The sequence below is a fragment of the Dreissena polymorpha genome, chromosome 11 (assembly GCF_020536995.1).
Source record: "Dreissena polymorpha isolate Duluth1 chromosome 11, UMN_Dpol_1.0, whole genome shotgun sequence".
Classification (NCBI taxonomy): Eukaryota; Metazoa; Mollusca; class Bivalvia; order Myida; family Dreissenidae; genus Dreissena; species Dreissena polymorpha.
Window position 1 is genome coordinate 64,569,049 of NC_068365.1, and position 16,185 is coordinate 64,585,233.

The 16,185-nt window shown below is 35.3% G+C and overlaps 2 protein-coding genes across 4 annotated transcripts in view; one reads left to right on the forward strand and one right to left on the reverse strand.

Annotated features, from left to right (window-relative positions):
* LOC127849905 (thioredoxin domain-containing protein-like) overlaps positions 1–16,185 on the forward strand; it is a 322,209-nt gene that overhangs the window by 72,769 nt on the left and 233,255 nt on the right. The gene's annotated exons all lie outside the window — the stretch shown is intronic.
* The window catches only part of LOC127851086 (uncharacterized), a 34,979-nt gene continuing 31,121 nt past the window's right edge, over positions 12,328–16,185 (reverse strand). For all 3 annotated transcript variants that reach the window (XM_052384579.1, XM_052384581.1, XM_052384580.1), the window contains one exon: positions 12,328–15,351. The gene's annotated coding sequence lies outside the window, so the exon portion shown is untranslated. The remainder of the gene's footprint in view (positions 15,352–16,185) is intronic.

The window sequence follows — 16,185 nt, forward strand, 5'->3', positions numbered from 1 at the left end:
TATTCTCCCAGGACTGGTTCACAAAGTTGTGCAGGCAACCCATCTGGATGTTCTCGGGACGGATCCGTATGTGCTGCTCCCGGTCGTTCCGCGCATGCTCGTGCCAGAAGCCAAGCGCGTGACCGATCTCGTGCGCGACGATACCTTTCTGGAACAAGGTTCAGGTACGACGAATATTGATCTGACTGAAGATTTTTTACTTACTTTAACATAGCCGGTGGAGTTTACTGTTTATATGAAATTTGGCCAAACAGCATTCACGTGAAAGTCAACTTTTTTCAATTTGTCAAATCAAATAGACTTCAAAACAATAGAACGCAACTAAATGGGCCCAACAACAGTCAAAGAAAAGCGTCATCTCGGTTTTTGTCGAATCAAATAGACTTCACGACTAATTGAGCCTCACTCTAGGATAAGGGGGCTTAATGCAAGTGCGTAAAGTATCGTCCGATAAAGCATGTGCAGACCGCACGAGCCAATCGGGACGACTTTTCCCGCTTTTATGTAATTTTTCGTTTCAAAGATGTCTAATTTGAACACAAATCTAGTCAAGGCGGAAAGTGTCGGCCCTGATGAGCCTGTGTGTATTGAACAGGCTTATATGGGACAGAAATATTCGCCCGTGCATTCAGCCCCGTTTACCAAGCGCGAGGTCCTTTATTACTTTATAGAAAACGACCCACAAAAACATCACAAATAGTGACCTACCCGTAAACACTTGAAACTGATTGAGATGTTCTGGTACATCTCGCCGTCATCAATATAGCCAACACTGGAAGTGCATCTGAAAAAAAAACAGGACCCGTTGTTAAAACGCCTATAAGTGAGATTTTAATGTCTTTCAGAGTCATATCACTCTGGATCTGAGAAAGGCTGGGCTCAATGCACGTGCGTAGAGTGTCGAACCGTTTGTTCCTGTGCAGTGCGGATACTTTCTGCCTAAACTTGATTTTTGCCATGAAGAGAATTCCTTTAAAGGAAAAAAAGCGGTAAGTGTCGTCCTTCATAAGCATGTGCGAACTGCACAAGTCAATATGGAATAAAATTGTACGCATATGGATTAAGCCTACTTTTCTTAGAACGAGGCTCATATTTTCATATTTTTTTATATCGTGATATTTGTGGAATTAAAACTCACTCTTACAAAATTAATTAAAAGTTAACTTCACGTCAATAGGGTTATAGGTAGCATTCGTATAGCGTTGTTGTATGTACATTCCATTCCGATTTATTTTACTACTACTACTACTACTATTGATTTTTCCGGGCCCGCTAAGTGTCCCCGGGGATAATTTGTTATCATGGCTCAAATAAATATTTTATTAAGTGTTTATAAAAACGAGACAGAAAAAAATAATGTAAAATAACCTTTTAATACATACTTATTAAACTACATTTTTCTTTTTTTTAATAGTATACAGTATTAACCGACGATAAAACTACATAATTGCATACATCACATTTCATTGAATGTCTGGTGTTTATTGCTTGGTTATTTAAACAGTAAAATATGTACTGCGCCGCTTTGAAGCCATATATTTGACCTTTGACCTTGACCTTGACCTTTCACCACTCAAAATGAGCAGCTCCATGAGGTACACATGCATGCCATCAAGTTGCAATCTTCAATAATGCAAAAGTTATGACCAATGTTTATGTTTTTGGACGGACGGACAGACAGACAGACGGACGGACTGACAGTTCAACTGTTAAATTCCACCCTACCGGGGGCATAAAAACAGCACTGCTTTTTATAATTGACACTAACGAAGCAGATGAGTGAAGGTACATATACTGAAATCACCATGTACGTCTGTCTATCCGTTCGTTCGCCTGTATTTCCGAAGACACAAACATGTTCAACTTTGTTTCTAAACAGTTCGACGTTAACCATGCAAACTTGCATTGCACGTTATGATATTCATTCGTACTATCCTGTTTTACAAAACACTAAAGGAATGACCTTTTTTCAACTCACATTGTCTACAACATGAATATTACAACTTGCTACACATATAAACATTCGCCATTGGGAAGGTGAAGGGATATTCGTCAATACTGTGACACGCTCTGGTTATATGTAAGTCCCAACATGTGACGTGTGGTTAACGAACAACGTGGGTGAAGGGGCTTCATCGTCTTGCTTTATCAAAATTTTAGGGGCCTTTTCACGTTTTGATAAATTGACAAAATTAAAAAAAGTTGTTTAAGATTCGCAAATTTTCGTTTTAGTTATGATATTTGTGAGGAAATATTTATACTCAACATTTACCATGCTCTAAAATATCCATTATATGCTTCTTTTGACGATTTGAAAACCTGAAAATTATAAAGCGTTGCAACGCGAAACGATTGAATAATTTGGAGAGTTCTGTTGTTGTTATATTTTGTGATACTACGAGGATTGTTTATATAAAGTAAAAAATATATTTGTTCATAACATAAGCACGGATAGCCGCGTGGTCTAAGAAGAAGTTCTTTCACTCCAGGAATCCAGGGGTCAGTGGTTCTAGCCCAGTTGAGGGTTACTTTTTTTCCTTTTTTTAATTGTATTTTTGTTTGTTTACTGGAGATTTTTAGGTCCAATGTTTACATTTATCAATATAAAGAATTTTATGGCAAACTTCAATACATGCCAAAATCTGTGAAAAGGCCCCTTTAAGGGTTGTTGCGGCAGTTTATTTATCCGAGGATGTATTAATAGCAACACCGATGATGCTATTATCACAACTCAATAGTTTTGTTATCAAAATCATCAGAAATGACCGAGTTGGTACATAATATAATTGTTAATGGTTCGATCCCAGGTGGGTTCAACTTTTTTTATTACTTTTTTTACTTTCTTTAACTCCGTTCTTGTTTTATACTGGAGCTCTTTAGTCCTGTTGTTTACATATATCAATTTAAAGCATTTAATCACAAACATTAAAACATGCCGAAATCTGTGAAAAAGTACATGTAAGTTATTAATGTTTAAGGTCGAATTTGATACTGTACGGTATTATGTTTGTGATTAAATAATATTTTTATTAATCTCTTTTGTGATCCCAGTTAAGATTGTAAACAATTTCTAATGTTTATGCATATTTCTAACAATCTATATACCGTTACTTGGGTTTTGCCTAATTGCTGTATTTTATGAAATTTGACGTTGACGGTAGGGATAGATAAAACAAAAAATATCTGTTAAAAGTGCGGTGACCCCCTTTTTTATTTGTGTTTTATTATGACAATACGTAGATGAACATATTGAGCAGTTTTGCAGAATTCTATTTGTCAGAACTTTTTTTAATTACATTTTGGTGTTAAAAATAGTAAAAAATTGATTATTTTTGGGGTGACATAAACATAAAAAAATTAGAAATTTTAAAATTTAACTTGTGTTCTCCATTTTTTGGGCATTGTGTTGTTTAATAAAATGGTATATTATGTATCTCAGCTTATATAATCTACATGTTGTCAATTTCATAGCTAATTAATTGGTTTGACGCAATTAGAGATTTTTCGGTTTAAATGAAAAAATATATGTTATAAAATGGTGAATAAAATCAAAACAAGGCCGGTGACCCTATATTTTTAATTTATTTTTCATATAGTATTTGTATGTTGTTCTTGAATATAAATTTTGTAAAAAATCTATTTGGTGGAAAAAAACAGCAAAACTGCAGCAACACCCCTTAAGTTTATACGAGTGAATTTTGAAATTAAATGGTTATGAAAAAAATGGTACACAAAATATTGTGGGTTTTCAACTTGCATGTCTGAGATTCCATAATTATGCGGTAAATTTATATTGAATTTTTTAATGCAGAAAACCTTGGCATTAGGAGATAGGCGAAGAAAAAACAACAACAACAAAATGTCGTATAAGATTGCTAAACCCTTAAATGTAAATCCCAACTTACGCCGTGTGGTTAACGAACAAGATACTCTTCGTGTTGTTGGACGCTGCCAGGTTTGTGAAGTTGATGCACGTTTCCTGCTGCCAGTGGTAAATGCCGCGACGTATAGACTCCTGCTCATCAGTCGCTAAAACACGCATGAAATAGGTTAAACACGCATGTGATATGTTAAACACGCATGAAATAGGTTAAACACGCATGTGATAGGTTAAACACGAATGAAATAGGTTAAACACGCATGTGGTAGGTTAAACGCGCATGAAATAGGTTAAACACGCATGTGATAGGTTAAATGCGCATGAAATAGGTTAAACACGCATGTGATAGGTTAAACGCGCACGAATTAGGTCAAACACGCATATGATAGGTTAAACGCGCACGAAATAGGTTAGTCACGCATGTGAAAGGTTAAACACGCATGTGATAGGTTAAACAAGCATGTGATAGGTTACACACGCATGTGATATGTTAAACACGCATGTGATAGGTTAAACAAGCATGTGATATGTTAAACATGCATGTGATAGGTTAAACACGAATTTAAAACGTTAAACACGCATGTGATAGGTTAAACACGCATGTTATATGTTAAACACGCATTTAAAAGGTTAAACACGCATTAAATAGGTTAACACGCATTGAATAGGTTAAACACGCATGAAATAAGTTTAACACGCATGAAATAGGTTTAACACGCATGTGATAGGTGGATGCATGCTATACCGACAAACATGCGTATAAAATACTTGTAAAAACGCGTGTGCAATAAATATGAGAAAACACGAATTATAAGACTGATAACGCGCATTAAAGGGTAACGAGCGTAAATTAGATGAAAACATGCATTAACAAATATGAAAACACGCAAAACTGTGTGAAACACGCATTAAATACTCGTGAAAATGCTCTTATGGATAAAAATGCGCGTGCAATACTTGTGAAAACGCGCATGAAATGCTGGTGAAACGTGCGAATGAAATACGGGTGAAAACATGTTCGAAATTAGGATGCAAACACTCGTGAAATATATGGATGTAAAAACAAACATACAATAGGAGTTAGCGAGCATGAACATAAGCAGATTCACAACACCAGTCGATCTGATGTATGAACACACTGGTGAAATCACTGGGACTTACGCACGTTGGGGTTATCCCGACATAAATTCACAAGATCAACGCACACTTGCTTGTTGGATGATAAACCACTACAATAGAAATAACTTACTATGAGATCCATCAAAAACGTAGTTAATCGGAAGCTTCCATTTTTTCGTGTATTCATTGTAGGTAACTCCAGTGTCGACCTTCCGGCGCTTTCTGCGCAGGCGCTCGCTGACTTCCGGCTTAGTCTCGTACCGGGAACCAGTCACGAGTGATACGGCCTGATCCGGGCTCAGCATGATGTCCCCTTCGAAAATGTACTCGCGGAGGACCGTGTCGACCTATGGACAGGTAAATGTGAAATCATTTGTATGTGAATGTGTAATAATGGGAACGTAAACGAGAAATAATTGCAATATAAATGTCAAATTATGGCTAGATAAATGTGAAATAATGGCTAGGTAAATGTGGGATAATGGCTAGGTAAACGTGAAATAATGGCAAGATAAATGTCAAATTATGGCTAGAAAAATGTGAAATAATGGCTAGGTAAATGTGGAATAATGGCTAGGTAAATGTGAAATAATGGCTAGGTAAATGTGAATTAATGAGCTTTTAAATGTGAAATAATAAAGTCCACTAATGGTCATGGTTATATAGTCAATCGATGGGTAGGTAATTAAGAAATTATTAAGTCGACCTATGAGAAAGTAAATGTGAAATAAGAGAGACTACATTATTATAGGCAGGTTAATAAGAAATTAGAAAGCCGACCCATGGGTAGGTTAATGCTAAATTAAGACAGTCAACATATGTGCAGGTAATGTTGAAATAGAAAGTCTACGTATATGACAAGTAGAGATAAATGCTAAATAACAGGATTTCGTGTGTTATTATTTTGTCGATCTATGTGACAAAAGATATCTTTGTATTTTCGCAGTTATTATATGCAGGTAAACGTTTGATTAGCGAGTCGACCTATAGGAAGGGAAATATAATTAAGAAAATTGACATATCGTTAGGTAATTGTAAAATACTCCAGTCGACCTATTGTAAGATTACTGTGAACTTACAGAGTTGACCTATCTTAAAATGTGAATTTAGAGAAACGACCTAATGCAGGAAAATGTGAAATTAGAAAGTCGACCATTGTGCAGGTAAATATGCAATAATACAGACAACATATGGGTATGTAATTGAGAAAAAGAATGTCCGAATGCAAGTAAATGTGAAATAAGTCGGTTTGGTGTGTTTCTGCTTTGTCGAGCCATGGTACCGGGTTGAAAAAAAGGGTGCAATGAGAAGGTTGTTTGAGTTTCGTGCTATGTCAATATATCGGAGAGAACATGTGAAATAACACAGTCGGCAATAATAGAGTAATACTGTGGACCTACGTTCAAGACACGTGAAATAAGAGAGTCGACATATGAGCGCATCGTATGTTTTGTGCTATTACGACTTTATGGTATGAAAAAATAAATATGAACTACGAAGGTTTTTGAAAAAAAAATGCCTGCCAAGTAGACATGAGCAATGTATGTGTGAACAGAGTGATACGGAATTCCACTGCCGGTGTAAAACGAGATTACCGTACATTGTTTCAGTAATGTTTAATGTTTCAATTTCAAATCAAATATAATTTTATATATCACATGATCACATTTGGCGGCGCTTGATAGGCGGACAGACATAATGGGCCCTCGAACAGCAAATCAAAAACAAACCTTCGTTAAAACATCGGAAAAGTGATACCAAGCGACAAAAATAATATTTTTTATGGAATATCGGTTCTACAAAGGTTTATATACTATAAATATTTTGGTAACGGTTTTTGTCTATAATTAAGAAATGGATATACGTAGACAGGGTTTAAGGTCCTAAAGTCTCCATTGCCCAGAGGTAGCGTGTTAAAATGTTGCTCCCAATGTACCCGAGTTTGAATCCCAGCGAAGGCATAACAAAATATTCAATCTTTTACCTTCAACGTACATTTGTTTTTATTATCAACATATTATAGCTATATATATTATTATACATTTGTTGTACGTTATTTCATTTCATGATATTTTGAACTAATACACGAACGCATATTAACAAGTATATTTAAAATGATTATATAATGTTTGTTAGATTTCGAATACGACAGAAGTATGTCTACATATATATATATATATGAGATATACACCGACTAGGAGGAGGAAGGGGGGGTGGGAGCTGAAAAGAGACGTAGTGACCTCTTTCGTGAAAAGTCGTCGGATTGTTTAATTGTAATGTGTAATTTCCATAATTGTGATGTTTCCACTTACGTTCTTATATGAAATCATCCATGCGACACACATTCCGTTAGACAATATATCAATACCTAGAAAAACTGTATGTAACACTGAATAATGATTAATGAAATGGGACGAAAACGGGTGAGATATTCAAATGGATGGACTTGGGACGGCACATATTTTTTATATAAATGTGTGACATTAAGGCTAAGACTGTAAAATCATTGGGACCCTGCTCTGTAAAAAAGGGGATTAATGAATGTGCGAAAAGTGTCGTCCCAGATTAGCCTGTGTGGACTGAACAGGCTTATATGTGACGACACTTTACGCACATGCATTAAACCCCCTTTTCACAGAGCACGGCTCATTTATATTCGTCTGTTCGTCAAATTCTCGGATGTCTGATTTTGGCAAAACCAAAAACACCAAAAAACAAACAAAATTATAACTCGATTGGGATTTTAAATTTGTGGATCTGTCAAACCACGCAAACAAGTAAAATTCATGGCCAGCAAATAGATATGATTTTATAATACAAGCATATTTTCATTAGTTATGGTGATTTAAACTATTAATTAATTCAAGCAAATATATTTTTTATTGAAATACAATTGTAAATACGTGTATTAAATGGGACTCAAACGGATTTTTTTATGAATCATGCTTAAACTTTTATACATTTATTTCCGGGTCTTATCATTAATTGATGCAATCAAAACGGCAGTAGACATTCAGAGTACTACGACGCGGCCGACAAACGAGCTACAAAAACTCTGTTTAAACTCTTTACTCTTTTATTGCCGACTATGTTATTTCACATGTACTCTCCGATAGTTTGACATAGCACGAAACTCACGCACGAAACTCACGCTACCTTCTAACTGCGCCATTTCGTCAACTCTGTACCATAAGAGAACATCACGAACATTATCGATTTTCTGACTTAACTTTGCGTTGTTTCTAAATTTTTGAGCTTTATTTAATAATCACAATCAAGTTTTTTTAGTGTTAAGTCTGACTCAAATCTGAGTTTGAGTAGGGATATGTGCATATTTGTATAGCTGAGATTTTGTCTGAGAGCTGACCGACATTTTCAATACTCAGCTGAGTGGAATCTCGAATCTTCTGAGTTGAGCTAAAAAACTGAGAATGTTATTGCTACTTGGCGATGGCTCGAGCAAGTCGGTCAATTGTCGAGTTCAAATGGCATACGTACCTTGGGTCTGCCGAGCCGGGTTTGCGCCTCGTTCTCGAGTGCCGTAAGGAGTCGCATGAGGAACATCCGGTCCCAGCGGATGCCGCCATCGCGCACGGCGGGCGGCGGAGCCTGTTGACGAAAAATAGCAGGGGTAAATCTACGTAGCACCGAAATACTATTGTGAGAGATTATAGGGATGTACCTTCAGATCATTCTCCAGGGGTTGGGATGGGATGGAAAGTCCCGGGTGATGTTTGCTAAGTTTATTTAAAAGGCATTGTTTAGTCCTTTATTCTAACCCTCATCCCGACTATGGGGGTGTAAATCTGTGTACTGACACCCGGCTGCAGAGACAGTTCAGCGGAACCGGTACACATATAGATGAAACAGTTCGCTGAAAAATCGCTGTGGGGGGGGGGGGGGGGAGACCGCGGTGTCTATACCACGTGACTTTTTTATGGATCTGCGTTGGGTGAATAAAGCGCGTATTTTTTCAGTAAAGTGCAACCGCGCATTTGATCGGTTAGAAGAATGTCGGATCAGTGTGGGGACTTCATATTACAAACGCGTAGTTGCACTTTACTGAACAAATACTTATTTATTTAAAAAGATCATGATACCTATAGAAAACTTTCACGAATGAGCGAGCTCTCCACTTTATCCCGTTAAAAATGGTGAAATATTAAAAAAGACATCATTAAAATTTTTAAATGATTCGCGCTTTATTCTCCCAACACAGATCTTAAAAGGTCACGTGGTATAGGCACCAGGAAGATAGCACGTAAAAATAATTCAGTTTATGGTTGATCAGTACATTGACTTAAATACTGTTTAATCATTAATATTCGTGGGAAATTATTTTGTGTTTATTTCGAGGGTTGACCAATTCACGAGTTTCAAACAAACTCATCGGACAAATCGGCAATTTAACGAGTCCGGAAAAAAAAAATCATTTCTGTAACGAACTTTCATGCCCGTGAATATAAATTATTGTACAGTAATAGCACATGCATACCGAGACTTAACTTACCTTTCCTAAAACTAGACCCCCCCCCCCCCCCCTCTGGAGCAAATACCGAACACTTTCATATCAATCCTCTCAGTGAAAGATTCTATGTGAAGCTAATGACTAACGGGATTCAGTATTACCAAACACTACAACGTTTCGACCCTGGCAACCATTTTGTATTTATCCGAATTTATGAAATTTCAAAATTTTACGATAACTTTCTGTAAACAGTTGTGTCTGCACTTACCGACAACGCCACCACACCCTTCTCACATGGGGAACACAATTAATACGCGCATATGCTTGTAAAAGAGACTTCATGAGTCGCGCTCTGGGCTTAATGCACGTGCTTAAAGTGTTGTCCCAGATTTGCCTGTGCAGGGACTTTTTCGTTTAAAGGGAGTCCCTTTGTAGCGAAATCAAGTTTAGATGGAAAGTTTCGTCCCAGATTAGCCTACGCTAACCAAGGACGACACTGACGCTTCTATAGTATTTTTCGTATTATAGAAGTCTCGACGAAAATCCAGTTTTTGGCGGAGTGTGTCGCCCCTGATTAGCCCGTGCGGACAGGTTAATCTAGCTAATCTAGGACAACAATTAAAGCACACGCATTAAGCACGGTTTTCATAGAGGGATGCTCATTTAATTAAGGCGGTGCCCGGAGAAGGCATTTGTAAGGGGCGGTACGATTAAGTTTGTCATAAATTGCAATCAGTTATGGAAGTAATTAATGTTCTATGGTTTCGGAAATCGCAAAATCAATTACAATCAATATATTCAATAAAGTAAAAACGAAGTCTGCAATAAAATAATTTAGGACAACAAATGTGCTACATAAATTAGTGTTTATACCTTCTAATTTGATCACTGCAGGTATCGTTCGAAAATTATTTTGCCTAACCCTTTTAAAAATTTGTTGTGTTAATTGATATGGTCTGCTATTATTTAACAACTAAATATTTGTTAAAAGTAGAAAACAGTTCCTCTACCAATTGTCAAATTAGTACACCTAATTTATGTTATATTCTAATATATAGAAAATAGATTTCATCCAAACAAGAAATTTGTGGTGTAGGGAAAACGAGTTTCTTCGGCAATCCTTCTTTGATAAAAGCGATGACATATTTACACATGTATGTGATTGAAATACCTACCGAAACTTGTTCAGGAAAATATCTCTTCTTTTCCAGAGGTAATGGCGTAACAATCGCACCCAGAAAAGATGAAAGAAATATAGCCACGAAACGATAATCCACCATATTAAATTTATTGCATAGTTACTTGTTTGAATTATTTGTAATAAGTATCACACATTTTAACCATTCTAAATAAGATATCCCATTGCGCACACGCATTAAATACCAGAAATACATGATCACAAAAACTATGTATAAATTCATCGGTTATGCAACCGCTCATTTTTTTACATTATTTTTCTTGGTAGAATTCCAATGAGGTGAATACAACAAAAAAACGACAGATATATACTTGAAATCTTGATGATCAAAACAATGAAAAAGTGACTTGTGACATTAAAATGCGGTTCATACCTATGGTGAACATTTTAACCAAGCTAATTTCATTGTTTTACGCGCCCAAGGCTTGAAACACGAACATTTGTGATCGGTATCACATCAAACGGTCTCGCCTTCCAAGTTTCAAGTGCGTATCATGCATCACTGCTAATGGGGTGATATTCATTTTCAATATTTATATTATGCATGGCCTAAAAGTCAGTTATATCGCTGCCATTGCTACGCCCGTGTTAAATAGTGTCTTCGCCACAAAAATATCAACAATTTAGGAAAGACATGTGCGCGTTACCACGAACGGATAACTTGAAACATCTCTGCATACATGATGAGACATCACGTTAGATCAAACAGGTGTGCACCAATGATTGGTGATCGACTGATTTATCAATTTATTTATTCACAACTTCCGTAAATTGCAACCATGATTGGTGATGGACTTATTTTTAGTATATTCAAAACTTACGTAATTTCCCAATCGGAAGAGGTACGTTTATGGTGTACAAAATTCCCCTACGCTGACGTCGTTCGGTGTTACGTCACGACTAAGATTTATATAAAAGAGTAAGTATCAGTAAATATACTTAAACGTACCCGGGAATTTGAACGCTAAATCGGTCGCTGTCGGCTATTTTTTTTAAATTAATTTCGTTCACGTTAATGTCTATTTTCTGTCAAATCGCCTCTATATCATCGATACTCAAAAATCATGTTGATGCAGTCTTTAAAAAAAGAGAAGTTTGTTTAAGATAAACAATATCGTTTTACAGTAATCAGAAGCATGTTTTACGACATCGGATTTTGGGCGGGAATACAACTCGGGTACAGTCTAATATCGCCGGGTACGTTTAAGTATATTTACCGTACCCGGGGTACATATTAGTATACTTAAGAGTACCCGGGGTACATGTTAGTAGTACCCGAGCCGACAATGACCAATCGAACCCTAGTACAACAAACATACTTACATAATAAGTAAAATCGACTCAACTTATAAGTTTTTCTTCTCAATTTTTGAAGTTAGTTTTAATCGTAATGCTCTATTTGGTGTTCACACAAGTTATTTCTGAGTTTTCAGTCTGACTCGACATTGAGTTTGAGAAGGAATATTTGCATATTGTTATAGCTGAGATTTGAGACTTTTCGTGACATGACCAATGTTCACGATACTGGTACCATGTTTTTTGAGTTTCGAAAATGAGGTGGGCAATTTTCGGGATTTCAGGAAATCATAAAGTTCTTTCAGGTCGACGTTACATGTTTGTGGAAATGAAAGTGAATGATAGTAAACATTTCAATAATTGTAGATCGTTCTATATTTTTATTCAAAAAACTAGTTTATCAGGTATAGGCATATACATACGTCAAGTAAAGAATTTGAACACTTAAGAAAAATAGACAGATAAATGCATTGTTATGCATACATAATATTTGGCAGCATCGATAATGAAACAATTTTGGCAATGAGGCCAACATAAGAAATAAGTATAGACTGTTCAGATTATTATCAAATTCACAAAGAAATACGAGAAATCAAAATACGACAAATAATTTAAAACCGCTGTGTTAAGGCGGTTATCATCCGATGAAACTGATAAACTAATTCAGCGTTTAAGTGTTAAATAAAAACGACAAATTATGGACTTAAAAATATCAACAAATGTGAACAAGTCCTTTAAATTAATAGCAACAGATATTTTGAAAAAAAAGTTTGCTACAATCAAAGACATCTTCAAATACTTGCGAATAAAAACAGTGATTTTGTATGTAATTAATTAGTAAAAGAATATAGCATTTAAGAAAACAGCTGAAAATCATAAGAAGATGTTCATATGGATGTTCAACATTCTAAGCTACCGTACTTCTGGACAACTTTCTTGTGAGACAAATTTGAGCATACAAAATTAAAGGAACCATAATAAAGATAAATAAGCATTCACAAGTGAGGTATAGGAAATAGGCAATTGCTCTCTGGATAAAGGTACTTAACATATTATCAGTAGCATGCATTTAGGTAAAAACAAAACAGAATACCATAACATATTTTTGACAGCAAATTGTCGCAAAAGAGAACAACAAAGATGCCAGTAAAGTCATGTATTCCAAAGACATCTTTAAGAGTCACTTGAACCAATCAAAATGGTACATAACAATATTAAACATGTGCTGCAAGCAATCTGAATCTGAGACAAATTTTGTAAATTGATTAAGATATTTGTCATGGTAACATTCAATTAACTGCTATCATCTTTGTTAACCATGGGCCCTTCTTACAAAACATCTTGAGACAAATTTCTGATATGCCTCATTTTTTTTGACGAAACATAAATTAATTGCATAAAAATCTATGATTATTTGAGTAACGTTCTGGGACAACTGGGCTAAATGCTGGTGCGTCATGTGTCGTCCCAGATTAGCGTGTGCAGTCTGCACAAGATAATCAGGGACAACACTTTTTGCTTACAGTGAGTTTTCACTAAAAAGAGTTTCTTTAAACAAAAAAATACCATAAAAAAGGAGAGTGTCGTCCGTGATCAGCCTGTGCAGACTGGACAGGCTCATCTTTGATAACACTTTAACCACACGCATTAAGCACTGTTTTCCCAGAAAGTAACTCAATTAATTGCACAAACATTTTTAAAGGGGCCTTTTCACAGATTTTGGCATGCTTTGAAGTTTGTCATTAAATGCTTTATATTGATAAATGTTTACATATATAAAAAGCTCCTGTTAAAAATTAAAAATCAAGAATAAAATTTAAAAAAAGGTAACCCACAGCAGGGCTCGGACCATTGACCCCTGGAGTAAAGTCTCCCACTTAGACCACTCGGCCATCCTTCCGAATACAATGACAGGTGTATTGTATACTTCATATTACCAATCCTCGTAGTTTCACAAAATATAGCGACAACAACAGAACTCTCCAAATTATTAATTTGTTTCGCGTTGGAACACTTTATAATTTTCGGGGTTTTTAATCGTCAAAAGATGCATATAATGACTATTTTAGAGTATGGTAAATGTTCAGTATTACTGTTTCCTCACAAATATCATAACATAAACAAAAATTTGCGAATCTGAAACACGTTTTTCCAATTTTGTCAATTTACCAAAACGTGAAAAGGGCCTTTTAATTAAAAGGTTCCATTTTCTTACTATCATTATTCATAAGGTACAAAATTCAGTCGTAACTTGAGCTTAAGATCCTTAAAAGGCCAATCTTAACATAGCATAGTTAACCAACAATTTATACATTACAAGTTGCATTTGATGCAATCACATTTAGTAGTTTTGAAATTTCAACTTCTGAACTACATTGCAACCACAATGTTGAGCAATATCAAAACTTGCAAAATAAAATACAACAAAACAAGGGACAAAATTGTCACAAAACCAGGTTTTCATTGTGAAAAAAAAATCTGATAAAGGGAGAAAACTCAAACTGAACTTTTGAAATGAACAAACAAAATTAACCCCCTTTGTAAGTTTGTTTTAAAAAAAAATCTATTTTTAGTCGTGGCGACCTTGACATTGGAGATATTGACGTGATTCTTTCGTGCGACACACCGTCCCATGATGGTGAACAAATGTGCCAAATGATTTTAAAATCTCACAATGAACGACATAGTTATGGCCAGGACAAGCTCATTTATGGCCATTTTTGACCTTTGAACTCAAAGTGTGACCTTGACCTTGGAGATATCGACGTAATTATTTCGCGCGACACACCGTCCAATGATGGTGAACAAATGTGCCAAATGATTTTAAAATCTGACAATGAACGACATAGTTATGGCCCGGACAAGCTTGTTCCACCCGCCCGCCAGCATTCGCCAATCTAATAACCAGTTTTTTCCTTCGGAAAACCTGGTTAACAAAAACAAACAAACCAGGGGCATTAACTCAAGTACACTGATAACAGTGATTATCTGCTCGTATCATTATATTCAGAGTGATGATAACAGTGATTATCTGCTCGTATCATTACACTCAGAGTGATGATAACAGTGATTATCTGCTAGTATCATTATACTCAGAGTGATGATAACAGTGATTATCTGCTCGTATCATTATACTCAGAGTGATGATAACAGTGATTATCTGCTAGTATCATTATACTCAGAGTGATGATAACAGTGATTATCTGCTCATTATTGTGAAAACCCATTCCATAATTTTATCTAAAAAGTTTCATCCTGATAGGCAGAAAACTAAGAGACCAGTATGCCACAAAAAGTATGCATGTGCAGCATGACAGATCACCTACACAAATGTATCAACCAACGGACGAACATACCAACTTACCGACAGGGGGATTCCAGTATATACCCCTAAACATTGTTTGCAGGAGTAAAATCAAATAACATACCCTGTTCATAGTTGATATTCGGACTTCTTATTTTAATAGACATCTAAACAATAGACTTAATAATTATTATGAATAAAGAAAATAGTTTAATAACAGTTCAAAATTGTTTCATAATAAATGCTGATCTCGATTATTAAATTTTTCATAAATTTTCCAAACATTTTAACAAACAAGTCTTAATGTGTTCCATTGAGCTTAGGTATAAGTTTTGAAAAAGTTCAGAAACTTGGAAACATAAACACAATACTTTTGAAAGCAAATATGTTCCTTGCTACCATACTTTTGTAGATGCACATTTTCTCAAATATATTTTTACTTTTGTGTTCTCAGTTTGTAAATTAATGGTACTTTCATGTATAAAGCTAACTTGCAAATACATTTCTCAACTCTGATTAGTAAAAAAAAATCAGACAAAAGACCAGAAAAGACCAGAAAATTTAACAGGTGAAATTCATACAAGAAAGTCAAAGAAATTAATTAATATTCCAACTACATGACTAGATAATTTCCTTTAATAATGTGTAATACTGAAATAAAAACAACCAATTCCAGAAGATGAAAGTTTTCTTTTGACTAAACTCCAGCATAAAATCTTAAAATCACATTTATATAAACATTTATATCATATGTAAGGATGAAAATTGATTTAAAAAAATATAATTAAAACACATCACACAACACACAAATTTTCAGAAAACAACGCCAAAACAAAACGGACCAATAATACAAATATATCTAAAATATACAAATAAGAACACAATGTAAAAGGTAAAGTAACAATGTGCATTAAGTCCAC